The following is a 22,305-nucleotide window of genomic DNA, read 5'->3' on the forward strand; positions in this document are numbered from 1 at the left end:
TTTCGGCCCAGATGCCATTATTTCAGATCTGAACCGTTTATGTTATCACCATTATATCTATGTTCTAGATCCGATCTTGCAAGTTATAGTCACCTACTACGTGTTATGATCTAGCAACCCCGGAGTGACAATAGTTGGGACACCGGTGATGATCGTAGTTTGAGGAGTTCATGTATTAACCATGTGTTAATGCTTTGTTCCTGTTCTCTATTAAAAGAAGGCCTTAATATCCCTCAGTTTCCAATAGGACCCCGCTACCACGGGAGGGTAGGACAAAAGATGCCATGCAAGTTCTTTCCATAAGCACGTATGACTATTTACGGAATACATGCCTACATTTTATTTATGAGCCGGAGCTAGTGCCGTATCGCCCTAGGTTGTAACTGTCACATGATGAATATCATCCAACAAATAGTCGATCCAATGCCTATGATTTTCCTACATATTGTTCTTGCTAAGTTACCACTGCTGCTGTTACTATTGTCACTGCTACAAAACTATTTCTATCACTATTACCGTTACTATTGCTGTTGCTACTACTATCACATACTATTTTGCTACTGACGCTTTGCTGCAGATAATTAATCTCCAGGTGTGGTTGAATTGACAACTCAGCTGCTTATACTTACAATATTCTTTGGCTCCCCTTGTATTGAATCTATAAATTTGGGTTGAATACTCTACCCTCGAAAACTGTTGCGATCCCCTATACTTGTGGGTTATCAAGACCTTTTTCTGGCGCCGTTGTCGGGGAGGACAGCTATATTTGTTGAGTCACTTGGGATTATTATCAATTTATCACTATGAAGAATTTGAAGGATGCTAAGACTAAGATTTTTCCCTCTAAGACGAGGGGAAGTAAGGAACTGCCATCTAGCTCTGCACTGGATTCACCTTCTGTTATAAGTAAACTTGCAACACCATTCTACCTCTTGAGCAACGCGTTGGTTTTCCCTTGAAGAGGAAAGGGTGATGCAGTAAAGTAGCATAAGTATTTCCCTCAGTTTTTGAGCACCAAGGTATCAATCCAGTAGGAGACCATGCTCGAGTCCCATGCACCTACACAAACAAATAAGAACCTCGCAACCAATGCGATAAAGGGGTTGTCAATCCCTTCACGGTCACTTACGAGAGTGAGATCTGATAGATATGATAAGATAATATTTTTGGTATTTTTATGATAAAGACTAAAAGTAAAGAAAGCAAACTAAACGGCGACATAAATAGCTTGTTGATGGGAGATTAATATGATGGAAAATAGACCCAGGGGCCATAGGTTTCACTAGTGGCTTCTCTCAAGATAGCATAAGTATTACGGTGGGTGAACAAATTACTGTCGAGCAATTGATAGAACTGAGCATAGTTATGAGACCTGTATATAGGAATCACATCCGTGACAAGTAGACCGACTCCTGCCTACATCTACTACTATTACTCCAAACATCGACCGCTATCCAGCATGCATCTAGAGTATTAAATTCATAAGAATGGAGTAATGCTTTAAGCAAGATGATATGATGTAGAGGGAGAAACTCATGCAATATGATATAAACCCCATCTTTTTATCCTCGATGGCAACAATACAATACGTGTCGTTTCCCTTTCTGTCACTGGGATCGAGCACCGCAAGATTGAACCCAAACCTAAGCACTTCTCCCATCGAAAGAAAAAGATCAATCTAGTAGGCCAAACCAAACTGATAATTTGAATAGACTTGCAAAGATACCAATCATACATAAAAGAATTCAGAGGAGATTCAAATATTGTTCATAGATAAACTTGATCATAAACCCACAATTCATCGGATATCGACAAACACACCGCAAAAGAAGATTACATCAAATAGATCTCCAAGAGAAACAAGGAAAACTTTGTATTGAGATCCAAAGAGAGAGAAGAAGCCATCTAGCTAATAACTATGGACCCGAAGGTCTGAGGTAAACTACTCACACATCATCGAAGATGCTATGGTGTTGATGTAGAAGCCCTCCGTGATCAATGCCCCCTCCGACATTAACTAAAGTCATGACCTCTTCAAACCCAATTTTATCAAAAATTTCATAAGATTGATAAAAATCCAAATATGTGGGATCTAAAGTTGACACTCTTCCAAACCCACTTTAAATATTATTGCAAACACTATTATCAATCTCATATTCATCATGGGGCTTAAATAAATTTTCAAGATCATAAAAAGAATCACCCCAATCATGATCATTGCAACAAGTAGTGGACATAGCAAAACTAGCATCCACAAGCTTAGGGTTTTGCATATTATTAGCACAATTGATGTCAAGAGGATTTATAGTAAAATCATTGCAATCATGTTTTTTATTCAAGGAGCTATCATGAATCTCTTCATAAATTTCTTCATCACAATTTTCAGACTCACGAATTTCAAGCAAAACCTCATAAAGATAATCTAGTGCACTCAAATCACTAGAAATTGGTTCATCATAAATGGATCTCCTAAAAAGATTAGCAAGGGGATGAGAATCCATAAATTTTTAGCAAGCGAAGATGCAAGCAAAAAGAAGGCACATGGTAACACAAGATCAAACGAAAGGAGGGCGAATAAAACGGCAGAGGTGAAGTGGGGGAGAGGAAAACGAGAGGAAAATGGCAAATAATGTAATGCGAGGGATAAGAGTTTGTGATGGGTACTTGGTATGTCTTGACTTGTGCGTAGACTCCCCAGCAACGGCGCCAGAAATCTTTCTTTCTACCTCTTGAGCACTGCGTTGGTTTTCCCTTGAAGAGGAAAGGGTGATGTAGTAAAGTAGCATAAGTATTTCCCTCAGTTTTTGAGAACCAAGGTATCAATCCAGTAGGAGACCACGCTCGAGTCCCACGCACCTACACAAACAAATAAGAACCTCGCAACCAATGCGATAAAGGGGTTGTCAATCCCTTCATGGTCACTTACGAGAGTGAGATTTGATAGATATGATAAGATCATATTTTTGGTATTTTTATGATAAAGACTAAAAGTAAAGAAAGCAAAATAAATAGTGACATAAATAGCTTGTTGACGGGAGATTAATATGATGGGAAATAGAACCCGGGGCCATAGGTTTCACTAGTGGCTTCTCTCAAGATAGCATAAGTATTACGGTGGGTGAACAAATTACTGTCGAGAAATTGATAGAGTTGAGAATAGTTATAAGAATATCTAGTTATGATCATGTATATAGGCATCACGTCCGTGACAAGTAGACCGACTCCTGCATGCATCTACTACTATTACTCCACACATCGACCACTGTCCAACATGCATCTAGAGTATTAAGTTCATAAGAACAGAGTAATGCTTTAAGCAAGATGACATGATGTAGAGGGATAAACTCATGCAATATGAAATAAACCCCATCTTTTTATCCTCGATGGCAACAATACAATACATGTTGTTTCACTTTCTGTCACTGGGATCGAGCACCGCAAGATTGAACCTAAAGCTAAGCACTTCTCCCATTGCAAGAAAGATCAATCTAGTAGGCCAAACCAAACTAATAATTGGAAGAGACTTGCAAAGATAACTAATCATACATAAAAGAATCCAGAGGAGATTCAAATATTGTTCATAGCCAAACTTGATCATAAACCCACAATTCATCGGATCTCGACAAACACACCGCAAAAGAAGATTACATCGAATAGATCTCCAAGAGAAATAAGGAGAACTTTGTATTGAGATCCAAAGAGAGAGAAGAAGCCATCTAGCTAATAACTATGGACCCGAAGGTCTGAGGTAAACTACTCACACATCATCGAAGATGCTATGGTGTTGATGTAGAAGCCCTCCGTGATCAATGCCCCCTCCGACAGGATGCCGGAAAAGGCCCCAAGATGGGATCTCACGGGTACAGAAGGTTGCGGCCGTGGAATTAGGTTTTCGTGGTGCTCCTGGATGTTTTCGGGGTACGTAGGTATATATAGGAGGAAGAAGTAGGTCGGTGGAGCCACGAGGGGCCCACAAGGGTGGAGGGCGCGCCTAGGTGGGTAGGCGCGCCCCCTACCTTGTGGCTTCCTCGTCTGCTGCTTGACATCCACTCCAAGTCCTCTGGATCACGTTTGTTCCGAAAATCACGTTCCCGAAGGTTTCATTCTGTTTGGACTCCGTTTGATATTCTTTTTCTACGAAACACTAAAATAGGCAAAAAAATAGCAATTTGGGCTGCGCCTCCGGTTAATAGGTTAGTCCCAAAAAATAATATAAAAGTGTGTGATAAAGCCCATTAAACATCCAAAATAGAATATATAATAGCATGGAAGAATAAAAAATTATAGATACGTTGGAGACGTATCACACCACCACATGCTATTAATCCTGATATGTCGCAAGTTATTGATGATGCCACTTCTGCTATGAATGATGATGATGCTAGTACCTTTCTTGATGATAATGTGCCACCAGGTGAATGTTTTGATGAACAAATTGCTAGAACTGAAGCTTTTGAGAATGCTGAAACTGATGAAATTGTTGAAACTGATGAAGACCTTGAAACTGAAAATCTTTAAACACCTATGAGAACTAGTCCTCCTAGATATGAATTGCCTAAGGTACCGGAAGGTTATGTTATTCTTGCTTGTAAGGATAGAGATGATCTAGAAAAATTATTATGCAAGTATAAAGAAAATACTTTGAATGCTAAAATGAAATGTGATCCTCAGTTTGCTACTTCTCCTGTCTTTGTTGACGATAAGTATTATGAATTCTCTGTCGACCTAGAGTTGATAACTTTGGTTGAATCTGATCCTTTCCATGGTTCTGAAACTAAAACTGTTGTGGCACATCTTACTAAGTTGAATGACATAGCCACCCTTTTTGCTCATGATGAGAAAATTCGCTATTATTATATTCTAAAATTATTTCCGTTCTCATTAAAGGGTGATGCTAAAGCTTGGTACAATACTCTTGCTCCTAGTTGTGTGCGTAGTCCCCAGGACATGATTTATTACTTCTCTAAAAAAATATTTCCCTGCTCATAAGAAACAAGCTGCCTTACAGGAAATATTTAACTTTGTGCAAATTCAAGAAGAGAGTCTCCCACAAGCTTGGGGGAGGCTTCTCGAATTGCTTAATGATTTGCCGGATCATCCTCTTAAGAAAAATGAAATACTCGATATCTTCTATAATGGACTAACCGATGCTTCTAGGGATTTCCTAGATAGTTGTGTTGGTTGTGTTTTCAGGGAATGAATTATTGGGCAAGCTGAAGAATTATTGAATAACATATCAAAAAGTTATGATGATTGGACTCTTCCTAAACCACAACTTAAACCCACTCCGAAGAAGAGGGGTATCTTATATCTCAGTCCTGAAGATATGCAAGAGGCAAAGAAATATATGAGAGAAAAATGTATTAAAGCTGAGGATGTAAACAATTTACCTCCTATTGAAGAAATACATGGGGTTGATACACCACCACCTCCTAAGGTGGTATAGGTAAATTCTCTAATGAAATTCAATGATAATGATAATCCTCATAATATGCACCTTAGCCAATGCCTTTATGAGTTTGAAAATTACAATAGAAAGCAAGATCACTTCAATGCAAATGTTATGAAACAATTGAAATACAATTCTGATATGATTGCTCGCTTGAGTGACTTGTTATTTAGACTCTCAAATGATGTTGGAGGTGTGGGGAAGCATGCTTCTATGGTTCAAACTTAGTTAGAACAAGTTGCTTAATCTCAAAGAGAGTTGTTAGATGAAATGAACAATAATATCAATGATCATGTTGTTAGAGTAATGACTAGAGGAGGTAGGATGACTCAGGAACCACTTTATCCCCAGGGACACCCAAAAAGAATTGAACAAGACTCTCAAAGGGTTAACACTGATGCACATAGTCCTTCTAAGAAGAAAAGGAAGAAGAAAAATGATAGGAATTTGCATGCCTCTAGTCAACTTGAAGTAGGCAAACCTCCCGATAATGATAATGAAGTTTCTATCTCTGATGCTGAGACTCGGACTGGTAGTGAATATTCATCTTCTGATAATGAAAAAGATAATGATGAGGTTCGTGAAGATACTCAAACAAATAATAAAGAACCTGACAATGATGTTGAGATAGAACCAGCAATTGATCTTGATAACCCACAACCCAAGAATAAAAGATATGATAAAAGATACTTTGCTGCTAGAGAACACGGTAAGGAAAGAGAACCATGGGTTCAAAAACCTATGCCCTTCCCACCTAAGTCAACTAAAAATAAATATGATGAAGAATTTGAACGCTTTGCTGAAATGCCGAGGCCAGTCTTTTTGTGTACTTGCTTGACTGCTATCTTTAAAATGCCTCCTTATGCAAATTACATGAAAGACATCATCACCAATAAGAGAAAAATACCGGAAGCTGAAATCTCCACCATGCTTGCTAATTATACTTTTAAAGGTGGAGTACCTAAAAAACTTGGAGATTCGGGAATCCCAACTATACCTTCTCCATCAAAAGAAATTATGTGAAAACTGCTTTATGTGATTTGGGAGCTGGTGTTATTGTTATGCCTTTCTCTTTATATAAAAGACTCGATTTGAATAAACTCACACCTACTGAAATATCTTTGCAAACGGCTGAATCAACTACCATACCTATCGGTATTTGTGAGGATGTGCCCATTGTTGTTGCTAATGTTACTATTTTAACTGACTTTGTTACACTTGAGATGCCCGAGGACGAAAACATGTTGATTATCCTTGGTAGACCCTTTTTGAATACTGCAGGAACTATTATTGATTGCAATAAAAGCAAGGTCACTTTTCATATCAATGGTAATGAGCATACGGTGCACTTTCTGAAGAAACAATTCCAAGTGAATGGTGTTAATGTTATTGAAAAATCTCCGACAATCACTATTGGAAGTTTTCAACTACCTCTACCTACTGTTGAAAAGAAATATGAAATGCTTATTGTTGGGGACATTCATATCCCCGTTGAGGTAACTTAGTGATTTACGAAAGTTCTTCGGTTTCATGCTAATCGAAAGTGGTTGTTTAATAAGAATTGATCAACCTTATTAATGGATCATTTTTTAGAGGTATAAATTTGATGAATTTAGATAGCACTACCTTCTGTCCCTACCTTTTGTTTTCTGTTTTTATTAGTTAAATAAAATAAAATGCCATGTTTTGTCTGTTTTGTGAATTTCCCGTGCAATAAAAAATGACCCTAAAATAAAAGTTCTCAGAATGCTCTAAAAATTTAATATGATTTTTTCTGATTATTTAAGAACTTTTGGTGCAAATAATATCAGAGGGAGGTGCACCAGGTGGGCACAACCCACCTGGGCACGCCAGGACCCCCAGGCGCGCTCTGGTGGGTTGTGGTCCCCACGTGGCCCCCTCATTTATCTCTTCATCCCACATCACCACCTAGCTCCAGAAAAAACCACTATTGTTCTCTCTCTCTCTCTCTCTCCCTCTTTTCTTTCCCTCAAACCCGCGGATTTCGATCTCTTTGCTCGAAGCTCCATTTCCGAAACTTTTTCGAGGGATTGTTGCTTGGTATGTGACTCCTTTGTTGGTCATATTAGTTTTTGCTTTAGTGGTTTGTATTTCAAATAATTAGCTACTCTTGGTGCTGCTGTAGATGAGCTTGCATGTTGAATTCTTAGAGTTCTTAGTAGTTTGAATGCTTGCTATGTCCTCTATGCATACCTATGAGTAGTTGCTTGCAATCTTGTGAAGTTTTGTTAACAAAATTTTGTGACCCAAGTTTTTTATTTAGAAAATTGTACTTGAATATGATGAACCTCTTTGGAAGGAGCTCTTTGAGGAGGAGATCCTCGGAGGCATCTTCTAGTAGCAGCTCCGCTCGTCGGTCTTATGTTGAACCAAGTGAAAGTTCCATATGAGATGCCGCCACCAAAACATGCTTATGGCCATGTAACGATTATATGGTGAGTGTGGGCATTAAGGAACAATTTGAACAATATGTTCACAATGTGTAGCTCGGTCCCTACATTTCAGATAAGGGCAACCAACACCTCACTCTCACTGAATCATTTACCGAAGGATTTAAATTCCATCCCCGTGAGTCTAGGGTGTCATTTAAATTGTATGTAAATCCGTTCACCATATCTTTAGAGAGATTTGCTCACCACTGCAAAGTCCCATTCTGGGGTTCGCTTGACGAACCACCAAGGTCTGAGTTTGAGATATTCTTGACTAGTCTTTTGCTACGGTGAGACTAGGGGAGTGACGCATGGTAGAATAAAGAGCATTCATTTTCTCTCAATCCAGTACTTTGCATTATTTAATGGAAAATGTATTGTAGGTAAACAAGATTGTAGTACACTTTGTGCTCCACACTTGAGCCTCGTACGCACCACCCTCACCGATGACAAAAGTTATAATCTTGGAGCGATTGTTGCATGCAGGTTGCAACACAATGCTGGTAGTGGATATTTTTATGGTGGAATTTATGCCACACTCTTAGCAAGAGAGCTGGGTGTTTCACCTTGGCCTTATGACCCTATTTTACCCACGCAATACTTGGTCTTTGATGCTATGAAACGTCATAAGATCCTTAGTGGTGAACCCCTATAACCTGTTGTTTAATAAAAGTTTCTTTGTGGACACATATTTGCCGGCACATGCTCTCCTCGATGTTCACAATAACGGAAGATATATTTTGTTCTTGAGAGCGAGGCCCGAGCTCATAACTCGACAGTTGTGGCTGCACAGCAGGCTGCAACATCTGCACCGAGAGCCTCCGTGAGCTATCACTACGACCCTTATGCAGGCTACTTACCGATTACCAAGTTAGGCCAAAAGCCTAAGCTTGGGGGAGTACGTATTTCCATCGACATTACATTCATGTTCACAAATTTCATTCCAGTTGTCGATGTCCACACCCTTTCATTGTATTATCCATGCTAAATTTATTTTCTCGCTTTCTTCTTGTGTGTTTGAAAAACTTTGAGAAAATCCAAAAATATATTTCCTATTTATTTTCACTTTTTCTTCCTAGTTTAAATTGTTGTAGCACTAAAAAGAAAACCCGAAAAGATTTCCTTGTTCTTTTTGCTTGTTGGGAGTTTTTCCGTGTAAATAGTTTTTCTCGTTTTTGCTTTTCCCTTTTATTTGCTCGTTGAAGAAAAACCGAAAACTTCAAAAATATTTCAGTGTGTTTCTCTGAATTTCTTTTCCATTTTATTGAGTCATACCGAGGAGAAGACCACGATGAAAATGTTGAGTGGCTCTCATATGCATTATTGTTGATCTAACAAAGAGCCCATATTACCTTGTCTTCTCCTCTTGAATAAAATGTTTGCAAATTCCATCTTAGTCCATGGCACTCTTGCACTATTATTATTATCATATCGTTCGGTCGTGCATGTGAAAGGAAATAATGATGATATTGGATGAACTGGCTGTGGCATAGAGAAATGGGTATGAACTCGACTTGTTCTGTTTTTGTAAATATGTTTAACCTAGTATCCATGATTCAGCCTATTATGATCAAACATGTTTGCAATGACAATTAGAGATTATAGTTTCTCATGCCATTCATAAGTAGCTAGGAGTGCATAATGATTTATCTTGGATGCCAACATTTCGTTAAAATGATTGTGATGTAGTATGATGATATGATATCCTCCTCTGAATGTTTGAGTGTCTTGACTTGGAACATGTTCATGCATGTAGTTGGATCAAAACCAACATAGCCTCTATGATATTTATGTTCATGGTGTTCATATCCTACTCATGCTAGTATCCAATGTTACTTATGCATAATGCATGTTCATGACCGTTTTCGCTCTCTAACTGGCCGCTTCTCAACCTATTTGCTAGCCTTCACCTGTACCAAGTAGGAATTCTGCTTGTGCATCAAAAACCTTAAACCCAAGTTATTCCAGATGAGTCCACCATATCTACCTATATGCGGTAGTACCCTGCCGTCCTAAGTAAATTTGCATGTGCCACCTCTAAAACCTCAAATAAATATCCTTTTTGTGTGCCTGGATTGTTCATAGAGCGACAGGAGGTGGTTAGTATCTTCCATGCTAAGCGGGTTATTCTCATAATGAGTGTTTATTCACTCGTCCTTGCACGAGAGGGGCGGTAATAGGGATCCCCAGTCCCGAATTCAAATTGCAATTAATTAAACAAAACTCCCCCAGGACTGTTGTTGGTATGGACGGCACCCGTTGTTTCAAACAAGCTGTGGAGTGTGATTGTTGGTGGAGGGGGAGCAAACCTTTACTTTTATTGCTTGGGAACCGCCACTAATGTGTTTAGCATGGAAGATACCGATAACTAATGGCCGCGAAGTAAACAAGAAGGGTGCATTTCTCAAAATTTCGTTTACCTCTGTTTTAAAAACTCGAGCTCTGGCACCGCTGCAAATCACTGCTTCCCTCTACAAAGGGACTATCTATTTACTTTTATGTTGTGCCATCACCTTCTAAAATGAGCGCCAGAACCTGAGAGCACTGCTGTCATGCTCATGCATTGTGTGTACGTAGTGTTGGGTGCATCATGACTGGATCTTTTCTACCATGAATTACAATGTTTAGTCGCTGCTTGAACTTTGGAGGTGCTCTGCATTTATGTTTTGCGGTCTCAGAAAGGGCTAGCGAGATACCACTATTGTCATATTATATCATGGTTGTTTTCACAACGTGTTGTTCTTTGAGATATCTTTTTATTGCTCGCTAGCTGATTATGTCATTGATATAAGTTAATAGAATTTTTAGGAGTTATTATCAACATGGTTAGTTATAATCCTGGCTGAAAACCTGGGTGTTGTTTAAGCTTATTTACGTAAGCAAGAGCAAAAGAGTTCGTAAAAGTTTTTCTTTTTCATTTTCAGTTTATCAACTGAATTGCTTGAGGACAAGCAAAGGTTTAAGCTTGGGGGAGTTGATACGTCTCCATCGTATCTACTTCTCCTAATGCTTTTCCTCTTGTTTTGGACTCTAATTTGCATGATTTGAATGAAACTAACCTGGACTGACGCTGTTTTCAGCAGAACTACCATGGTGTTGCTTTTGTGCAGAAATAAAAGTTCAGGAGCCAAGAACCACCGAAGGGGGGCACCTGGTTGGGCACAACCCACCAGGGCGCCCTCTCCAGGCGCGCCTAGGTGGGTTGTCCCCACCTGGTGGCCCCGCAGACCCTGAAACCGACGCTATAAAATCACATATTTCCAGAAAAAATCAAGGAGAACGAATTATTGCATTTCACGAGATGGAACCGGCGCGTCCTCCTGTTCTTCATCGGGAGGCCAGATCTGGAGTCCGTTTGGGGCTCCGGAGAGGGGAATTTTCGATCTTCGTCATCACCAACCCTTCTCCATCGCCAATTCCATGATGCTCCCCACCGGGAGTGAGTAATTCCTTCGTAGGCTCGTTGGTTAGTGAGGAGTTGGATGAGATTCATCATATAATCGAGTTAGTTTTGTAAGGGCTTTATCCCTAGTATCCATTATGTTCTGAGATTGATGTTGCTATGACTTTGCCATGCTTACTGCTTGTCACTCTAGGACCGGGTGCCATGATTTCAGATCTGAACCATTTATGTTATCACCATTATATCTATGTTCTAGATCCGACCTTGCAAGTTATAGTCACCTACTACGTGTTATGATCCGACAACCCCGGAGTGACAATAGTCGGGACACTTCCCGATGATGACCGTAGTTTGAGGAGTTCATGTATTCACCGTGTGTTAATGCTTTGTTCCGGTTCTATATTAAAAGGAGGCCTTAATATCCCTTAGTTTCCAATAGGACCCCGCTGCCACGGGAGGGTAGGACAAAAGATGTCCTGCAAGTTCTTTCTATAAGCACATATGACTATTTACGGAATACATGCCTACATTATATTTATGAACTGGAGCTAGTGCCGTATCGCCCTAGGTTGTAACTGTCACATGATGAATATCATCCAACAAATCGCCGATCCAATGCCCTACGATTTTCCTACATATTGTTCTTGCTAAGTTACTGCTGCTGCTACTATTGTCACTCCTACAAAAGTATTGCTATCACTGTTACCGTTACTATTGCTGTTGCTACTACTGTCAAAACTATCATACTATTTTGCTACTGATTGCTTTGCTGCAGAAAATTAATATCTAGGTGTGGTTGAATTGACGACTTAGCTGCTAATACTTACAAATATTCTTTGGCTCCCCTTGTGTCGAATCTATAAATTTGTGTTGAATACTCTACCCTCAAAAATTGTTGCTATCCCCTATACTTGTGGGTTATCATGGGGGAACCGATGTTTTGGAGGAGGGTGTATCCTTGGACGAACCCATGGCCAAATTGTTGACTGTGTTGCGGTGGCCGTCTATCGGTGGAGGGGAAGCAGATCCGAGGCAGCGAAGGACGGCGTAGCGGGAACAACTCCGGTGCAATGGACGGTGGCGATGTTGGAGCGGCAGCGGTGAGGTGCAGGACGGAGTGGTTGAACTGGCTCGGGTACGGTGCACGTTGGCTTTCTGGAGGTAGCTCGGCCTCGGCTTCAACTACTAGCCGTGGAGGGCGTTGCAGTTGCGGTTGTGGTGGGCGACGGCATTGGGGTATAGGCTCCAACGTGATAGAGGAGGGCGGCCGTTGATGGGTGGGATGGTGTGGCGGACGGAGGCCGCCGGGGTTTCGCGGCTGGTGGAGAGGTAGTTTTGGCGCCCACAGAGTACGAATGGGGAATCGAACGGGAGGGAGGGGGAGAAAGGGGGAACCATGTTTCTGTCCGGGTCGCGCTTGTTTTTTGTTTTTTTGAACAGATGGGATGAGCTTGTTTGAAATATGGGGAAAGTACAAATTTGCCCCCTCTTAAATTTCGGACGTAATGTGGGTCGGGGGTAGGACGGTAATCCCAGGTGTCCCAAATAGTGGGCAGGAGCGATTTCGGTCGAGCGCATGTGTGCTTAGGCGACCATGGTGTATGAATGTTTTTCGGAGCGGGTTGCGTGGCGTCTAGATGAAGCTACAAACCTACCACGGTTTAGACCTTTGGACGTCGGGCCGGTAGGTTTCATGGGTCAAAGTTAGAAAAGTAATTTCCTTCTACCAAACATTGGTCTCACGCGGTTTCGGGCGAGTAGAGGCTCTTTTGGTGCTTCGTTCAAAATTTTGAAACAGAAGCATTCACGTTTAGAGTACTCCCTCCATTTTTATTTACTCTGGATATTAGAGTTGATTGAAGTCAAATTTATAAAAAATAATATAAACATTTATCATAACAAATCTATATGATGTGAAAGGTCATTCAATAATAAATCTAATTTTATTGATTTGTTATTGCTTATGTTAATATTTTTTTATAAACTTGGTCAAAGTTATAAAGCTTGACTTTTACCAAAGCTAATATGCAGACTAAATAAAAACAGAGGGAGTAGTCTTGAACTTTGAGGATTGACCTAAATAGACAACGTTAAATTTGACCTTGTATGTTTGTCATTAAATTATGCGCTTCTTTTTGAAATATTGACACTTGAAAATCCTATAACTATGGTTTATTTGGAACGGAGGAGGTAAATTTGAATATATTTTGTACACAGCTATATATGCTATTATGTACAAAAGCAGAGCAAAGATTGGTGCCCCCATAATTTAGGTATGATTTACAAATGCTATGATATCAAATTCAAATAATTGAATGGACTTTGTGTTGAATTCGAATTTTTAGACCACCTTAAGTTGAATTCAAATGTATGCTAGTTCATAGCTAGCTATTTATAATGTTCATTGTGTAACTTTTGTATGTATAATGTGCTTTACACACACAACATGAACTATACTCACGTTTATATTCGATTGCTAAAGAGATGCATTGTCTGGAGTTCAAAATACTAACTCTGTGGATCAATTATGTTGAATAATAACATAGACATGCCCAAATTCAATAGAATATAGATGTCTAATTGATCAATGACCGTTCCTTATGCGAATTGCAAATATCATGATCCCATCCTAATATTTGGATACAATTTATATTTTAATCAATGTGTACATCAGTCTTTTACGTGTAGTTTCACTCTCCATAGGCCCCTCCTCACACACACGCTAACTTTCTCTCTCCACTACAAAAAAGACACATCCATGACATTTTGGGCCAAACGATTTTTTTTCATGCTTATGACACTTCTATGACGATAATTGCGACAAAACCCTGTATCATCATTGATGTGGTGGCATCCTATTTCTATGACAAAAAATGATGACAGAAAATGGGCTTTCTGTCCTGGGCGGGCCGGAGACACAACTACATGACATTCTTTGGGCCGTCCATGACGGGAAAAACCGTGGTAGAAGCAAAGGCGAGGAAAATATCGGGGAGTTCCCGGTTATGGTGGGTGGTCGGGGCCGAGCGATGCACGAAGGTTTGCGTGTTCTCTCATACACGTGCGAGCGTGTGTGCGATGCGTTGCGCTCTAACTGAACCCGAGCGAGGCATTGGGCTCTAACTGAACCCGAGCGATTGCACTAGCTACGTTACTGAACCCCGATCGATCCCTTGCTGTTAACTGAACCCGAGTGATTCCTTTGCTATTGATGCTAACTGAAGTCGATCGAAGCTGCCTCTTGATGAACAGTTCTTGGTGGGGGTTGGATGAACAGTTCCCAGTGGGGGTTGGACGAACAGGATCCCGTGGTAATAGAGGCCGTTGCCGCTCGATGAACAGGACCCCGATCGAGGAGGCATGTGGGTGGATGAACAGTAGCCGGTGGAGGGACCCCGTACATGGAGGGCTGGTTGAATAGGACCCCGTGAGGGGCTGGTTGAACAGGACCCCGTGGAGGGGCTGGTTGAACAGGACCCCGTGGAGGGCTGGTTGAACAATAGCCGGTGGAGGCTGGATGAATAGGACCCCGTGGAGGGCTGGATGAACAGTAGCCGGGGAGGCTGGATGAACAGGACCCCGTGGATGAACAGTAGCTGGTGGAGGCTAGAGGAATTCGACGGTGGATGAATAGTAGTAGGTGGAGGCAGGAGGAAGTCGACAGTGGATGAACAGTAGCCCGTGGAGTCCCGTTTTGTGGTACGCCACACCCCTCCCGATCAACAGGACCCCGTTTCAACCGTAGGCGCTCCAACACTAGTCTGTTTCCTTTGTTTTGTAGTACGCCACACACCTCCCGATCACAGGACCCCGTTTCGACCATACGCGGTCGAACACAAGTCCGTTTCCTACATTTTGTGGCACGCCAGACCCTTCCCGATGAACAGGACCCCGTTTCGACCGTACGCGGTCGAACAGAAGGCCCGTTTCCTCTATTCTGCGATACGCCAAACCTCATTTCGGCTCTTCCGTCCAAGCCGATTGGCTCCAGATGAACACGATGTATTTCGTTGCCTCTCGATGAACACGACACATTCCGTTGCCTCCCCGTGAACACGACGCAGTTTCTTTGTTCTGACCCAGCCGGTTGGCTTCCGATGAACAGGACACCGTTGCTGCCGTCCGTGGCCTCTCCATGTACACGAGCCCTGGCCGTTCGTATGCGCGAGTATGTGTTCGAGACTCTGCCCGTATGTATGTATGTGGCCGTATTTTTTGGCATCTGGCTATACGTACGTGTACACGGTTTTGACTGGACTGCCTGAACTGCTACCGCTCCTTACCAGGCCACGGTTCATCGTGGCTGACAGACCGATCGAACGGTATGTACACAAACAACACTACGTAAGCTTTAACCAGGTTGGTCCCAACTGTCAGGGAGGATAAGGACGCACTTCCTTGCGTGCGAAGATATAGCTGGTGGGTCCAAGCTGTCAGGGGGAAGAATCATTTTTTTGCCCGTAATAAGGACGCACTTCCTTGCATGCAAAGATGTAGCTGGCCGGTCCCAGCTGTCAGGGGGAGAAAACATTATTTTTAGTGTAAAAAGGATGCAGTTGCATGCATGCGTCCGTGGGCGTGGTGCGTCCCCACTGTCAGCCTCTCCGCGTACAGTCATCTTCCGATGACACTCGTTTGTTAACCATGTTGACCACACCCCGCACCAAGCTGGTGGACGACGGCGAGGCCCCCAGACTAGAACGCCCCGGAGATGGCGAAGACACGGCACTGGAGTCATAGATGGAGAGGAGTGGAAACTTGACTAGTTCGGATGAGGGGTGGGCCTACACTCGGCAGAGAATAACAGAAGGTGCGGAGGAGTGGAGGCTGGAGCAGGCGGTCCTGACCATCGGCAAAGTAGCGTTGAGCTGTGAGGCACACAAAACAGCGCCCGATGGACGCTGGAGGCTGGAGCAGGCGGTCCCGATAGCGCTGGGGGAAGAAGACGAGAGATTGAAGAAGAATGCCAGCCGTTGGATGTAAATCCAACGCCTTGCTTAGGCTTCGACCTTTGTATTTTTATATTTTGCGAAAGTGCTTAGGCTTCGACCTACTGGCCGACATGTCAACCAGTCCATTTGTTTTTTAGTCCATTTGGTGAGCTGGGTGAAACAAGGATGTAGAATCTATGCAACCCGTTTATATATTATGGTAGAATTTAAAGCACATTTTCATTTTTCTCAAAATCCGTGGACTTGCTGGGCTGGGTGAAAATATCATGTTGGGTTGGATGTGGAAATGTTATAAAAACATAAACACATGATTGGACGTCTATTACTGCATTGGTTAGTAAAATCTTTGCAAGCTTATGTACGCAATCACTAGGAGTTAATTTGCCAAGTTATATATAAACAATTATTATTATTTTGTAAGAACTTTCGATTTACGAAATTAAATATCATTTTAATTTGATGAGTTAATAGGATGTGGGGTATTATTATTATATAGGCTAGACGTGGGACAATTGAGTTCATTCTAGGGAAAAGTACTAGGAGAAAACTCAGATTACATCGAAAAAGAAAGTGGGAGAAAATTCAGATATAGGATTAATGAAAACGAAAAATAAAGGAAGTGGGAAGGTCTATAAAATGGTTGGACAAACGACAGGTTTAACGGAACCTTATGTTGTTTCTATTATATATATATATGTAATAGAATAAGATATAAATATAAATATAGGGCTGGACTATTCTGTTACTAGTAACAAAATAATATTCTCTTACCCCTCGCCCCTATAAGGGCGCACGACACAATTATGAGAAAACAGCCCAGCCCACCGCACGGCCTGAAAAGGAACACCCAGTCCCTGCATTACCTCGCGCATGCGCCGCCGCCCTCTGCCTGACCGTGCCGCCGCCCTCTGCCTAACCGCGCCGCCGCCCCTCTGCCCGACCTCGCCGCATCCCCTCTACCCGACGGCACAGCCGCCCATCTGCCCGACCGCGCCGCCGCCCCCTCTGCCTAACCGCGTTGCCGCCACCTCTACCCGATCGCGCCACCGCCCCTCTGCCCGGTTATGCCGCCGCCCCCTCTGCTTGACCGCGCTGCCGCCTCCTTTGCTCGACACCGGCGATCCCGCTGTCCGTCGGAGTTGACATCTTCCCACATTCCACCGAGTGTTGCTTCGCCATAGCTACTCACCGGCGCGGCCGCCCTCCCCCACTGCTGCCATGGCCGTCCATCCTCCTCACCTTCTTTTTCTCTTCCCCGGCCCCACCCCATCACCAACAAACATGCCAGCGCGCATCCACCGGCAGAATGGCCACCGTGCGCCTGGATGCTGCCCACCTCCCCGACGGTGGACTCACTCCTGCACGACGAGTGTCTGGACCGAGGGGTCATCCCCATCGCTTCGTCCAAGCGTGAGCAGGCCTCCCAGTGCTCGCCGTGCCTAAGCACGGCCACCAACCACCGCGTCCGCAACCTCCTAGAGCAGCCACACATGTGCCTCCTCGCTGCTCTGTCCCTGGCCACGCACGCCCTAGCCGCAGCGTCCAGGCCGTTCACAGCTGCCACCCTAGTCCGTTCACCATCGCCAACCGAGTCCGTTCACCACCACCAACTGAGGTCGTTCGACGATGCAGCGATGAGGTCGTTCAACGACACAACAGTTAGATGTTTTCTCTCTATTTTTCTTCCTCTATGAAATATTGCCCGGCTTCATGGCTTTGCCTCTTCCGAGCCAACGATTTTTTGATTTGGGGACTAATGAGTGCAGTTCGATGAGGCATTCAATGTACTAATGTTTTGCTTGCTTAGCACAAGTTCAAGATGGTTGTTCACTGTAATATATAGCTAAAAGGAAAAGATGAATTGTGTTTTCTAGAAGGAAAAATTGATGCTCTCTAGTTAACATCTATATATGCCATCAGTTCAAATCGACCGCTGGCTGCCTTCCAAGTTGAATCCTGGCTACAATCTTCTCCAAAGTAGCCATCCTCCCTATTCTAAACTACCACCAGCCTCTGCCATGTTTGCCTAGCTCCATGGCCAAAGCAAATGGTGCAAGGGCGTTTTTGCTAGCTCTCTTTTGCTTTCTTTTTCGTTCCTAGCTGCCACAGCATTGTGTGCTTTTAAAAGAGTTCAACTAAAATATTCTGAGTAGTTCAAATACAAGAGTCAAGAAAAGTACATAATTTTGACAAAGCGGGAAGAGAGTTTGACAAAGTGGGAAGAGAGTAGTTCAGGCACTAGAGCACTCCACCAACACAAAATTCATCTACTTCCCATTAGTAAGTCAATTTATTTTGTGTTTCTATGTTCCTATAGCACGAACAGGTGCTTGTTGTTATGTCTGATAATGATGATGTAAACAAATGGCTTATGGGATATCCGGATAATGTGTATACAAATGATTTTTGGTTAATATTGTATGATCCATTTGACAGAAAAGATTCTTGTTATTTGTGGAGCTTTATACAACACTTCTGTCATCATAGCTTATTCACGTTGGTAGTTCAGGTGCGAACACAAAATTAAGTTCATGTACATCTACATGAAGGGCTCGCTTAAATATTTGAGTTCACCTCATTAAAAAAAGTAAATTTTACCCACAACAAATGTGCTTGAAAGTTCAATTACTACGAAGTGAATCATTTCCTATTTACATATTTGAATCATGCAACTTCTCCAACTAGCTTATGCTGTTTCTGACATTGCTCTAAGTCATTTCTCAGTAATATTTTGTATGTAGTGATGGATGATACGTCCATTTTGCATCATGCTTTTATATCAATATTTATTGCATTATGGGCTGTTATTACACATTATATCTCAATACTTATGGCTATTCTCTCTTATTTTACAAGGTTTACCATGAAGAGGGGGAATCGGCTGAGGGAGTCCTGGACTAGGTGGTGTCCGGATAGCCGGACTATCATCATCCACCGGACTCCAAGACTACGAAGATACAAGATTCAAGACTCCATCCCGTGTCCGGATGGGACTTTCCTTGGCGTGGAAGGTAAGCTTGGCAATACGGATATGTAGATCTCCTACCATTGTAACCGACTCTGTGTAACCCTAGCCCTCTCCGGTGTCTATATAAACCGGAGGGCTTTAGTCCGTAGGACATAACCTCCATACAACAATCATACCATAGGCTAGCTTCTAGGGTTTAGCCTCCTTGATCTCGTGGTAGATCCACTCTTGTAATACACATCATCAGTATTAATCAAGTAGGACGTAGGGTTTTACCTCCATCAAGAGGGCCCGAACCTGGGTAAAACATCGTGTCCCTCGTCTCCTGTTACCATCCGCCTAGACGCACAGTTCGGGATCCCCTACCCGAAATCTACCGGTTTTGACACCGACATTGGTGCTTTCATTGAGAGTTCCTCTGTGCCGTCACCGATAGGCTTGATGGCTTCTTCAATCAACACCAACGCCGTCCAGGGTGAGACTTTTCTCCCTGGACAAATCTTCGTATTCGGCGGCTTCGCACTGCGGGCCAATTCACTTGGCCATCTGGAGCAGATCGAAAGCTACGCCCCTGGCCATCAGGTCAGGTTTGGAAGCTTAAACTTCACGGCAGATATCCGCGGAGACTTGATCTTCGATGGATCCGAGCCACAGCCGAGCGTGCCGCACTGTCGCGATGGGCATGATCTAACTCTGCCGCCAGACAGTACCTTGGAGGCCGCACACAAATCCGCTCCGACCCATGGTTCGGAGCCGATTGCGTAGATCGAGGACCGATGGCTGGACACCGCCTCGGGGGCTGCGACTTCCATGGCGATGGAGCCAAACACTAACCTTGTCCCTTGCAAAGCACGTGACTCCAAGGTGCCGCACTCCCTGCCGAACTCCGAACCTCCCGCGCCCCTGCCAATTGAATCTGATTGGGCACCGGTCATGGAGTTCACCGCCGCGGACATCTTCCAATACTCACCCTTTGGCGATATCCTAAATTCGCTAAAGCATCTCTCGCTATCCGGAGAGCCCTGGCCGGATTACGGCCAAGATGGTTGGGATGCGGATGACGAAGAAATTCAAAGCCCACCCACCACCCACTTTGTAGCCACTGTCGACGATCTAACCGACATGCTAGACTATGACTCCGATGACATCGACGGTATGGACGACGATGCCGGAGATGAACAAGAGCCAGCGCCTACAGGGCACTGGAAGACCACCTCGTCATATGACATATACATGGTGGACACCCCAAAAGATGGGGACGGCGAAGAAACAACGGAGGAAGATTCCTTAAAGAAACAACCCAAGCGCCGACGTCAGCGGCGCCGCTCTAAATCCCGCCACAGCAAGAATGGAGATTCCGGCACAGGAGATAATAACACCCCAGACAGTGCCGAAGACAATCCCCTCCAACAAGATTCAGCGCAAGAGGATGCAGAAGCAAGCCCTCGCGAGAGAGCGGCAGACGAAGAGGTCGAGGATGATAATTACATACCTCCCTCCGGAGACAAGGCAAGCCTCAACGACGACGAATTCGTCGTGCTAGAGGATCCCGTCGAACAAGAGCATATTAAACGCAGGCTTATCGCCACGGCAAATAGCCTAAAGAAAAAGCAGCAGCAGCTTCAAGCTGATCAAGACCTGATGGCCGATCGATGGACCGAGGTCCTCGTGGCCGAAGAGTACGAACTCGAACGCCCTCCAAAAGCTACCCAAAACGCAAGTTGCTCCCCCGATTAGAGGAGGAAGCATACATACCCTCATCACCAGTGCACAATACGGCCGACCGACCACCCCGTGGTCGCGACAGAGAGGCATCCATGCCTTCCATCAAGACCGTACCCCGGCATCGCTCAAAAAGTACGAAGCCACGAGGGAACGCGCCGGACTTGCGGGACATATTGGAGGATAAGGAAAGACAATCCAGATCCATCTACGGATCACGTGGGCGCCCCACGACCCACGACGAATACCGTCGCGCCGGATACAACAACTCCGGCTGGGCCGAACACAGTAGACAACGCTCACTCGAGTTACGTCATGATATTGCTCAATATAGAGGCGCCGCACACCCGCTATGCTTCACTGGCAAAGTAATGGATCATCAAATCCCTGAAGGGTTTAAACCCGTAAACATTGAATCTTACGATGGCACGACAGACCCCGCGGTTTGGATCGAAGATTATCTCCTTCACATCCATATGGCCCGCGGCGACGATCTCCACGCCATCAAATATCTCCCGCTCAAGCTTAAAGGACCAGCTCGGCATTGGCTTAATAGCCTGCCCGCAGGGTCAATTGGATGTTGGGATGACCTGGAAGCTGCATTCCTCGACAACTTCCAGGGCACATATGTGCGGCCACCAAACGCCGATGACCTAAGCCACATAATTCAGCAGCCAGATGAATCGGCCAGACAGTTCTGGACACGGTTCTTAACAAAGAAAAATCAAATTGTTGACTGTCCGGATGCAGAGGCCCTCGCAGCCTTCAAACATAACATCCGCGACGAGTGGCTAGCCCGGCACCTAGGACAGGAAAAACCGAAATCCATGGCAGCCCTCACATCATTAATGACCCACTTCTGTGCGGGAGAGGATAGCTGGCTAGCTCGCAGCAACAACCTCAATAAAAACTCTGGCAGTCCGGATACTAAGGACCACAATGGCAGGTTGCGTCGAAGCAAAAATAAACGCCGCATTAACAGCAACGACAAGGAGGATACGGCAGTCAACGCCGGATTCCGAGGCTCTAAACCCGGTCAGCGGAAGAAGCCATTCAAAAGAACCACTCCGGGTCCGTCCAATTTGGACCGAATACTCGACCGCTTATGCCAGATACATGGCACCCCCGAAAAGCCAGCTAATCACACCAACAGAGACTGTTGGGTATTCAAGCAGGCAGGCAAGTTAATCGCCGAAAACAATGACAAGGGGCTGCATAGCGATGACGAGGAAGAGACCCGGCCGCCGAACAGTAGAGGACAGAAGGATTTCCCCCCACAAGTGCGTACGGTAAACATGATATACGCAACCCACATACCCAAGAGGGAGCGGAAGCGTGCACTAAGGGACGTATACGCGATG

Source organism: Triticum dicoccoides, chromosome 5B (assembly GCF_002162155.2).
Source record: "Triticum dicoccoides isolate Atlit2015 ecotype Zavitan chromosome 5B, WEW_v2.0, whole genome shotgun sequence".
In the NCBI taxonomy this organism is placed as follows: Eukaryota; Viridiplantae; Streptophyta; class Magnoliopsida; order Poales; family Poaceae; genus Triticum; species Triticum dicoccoides.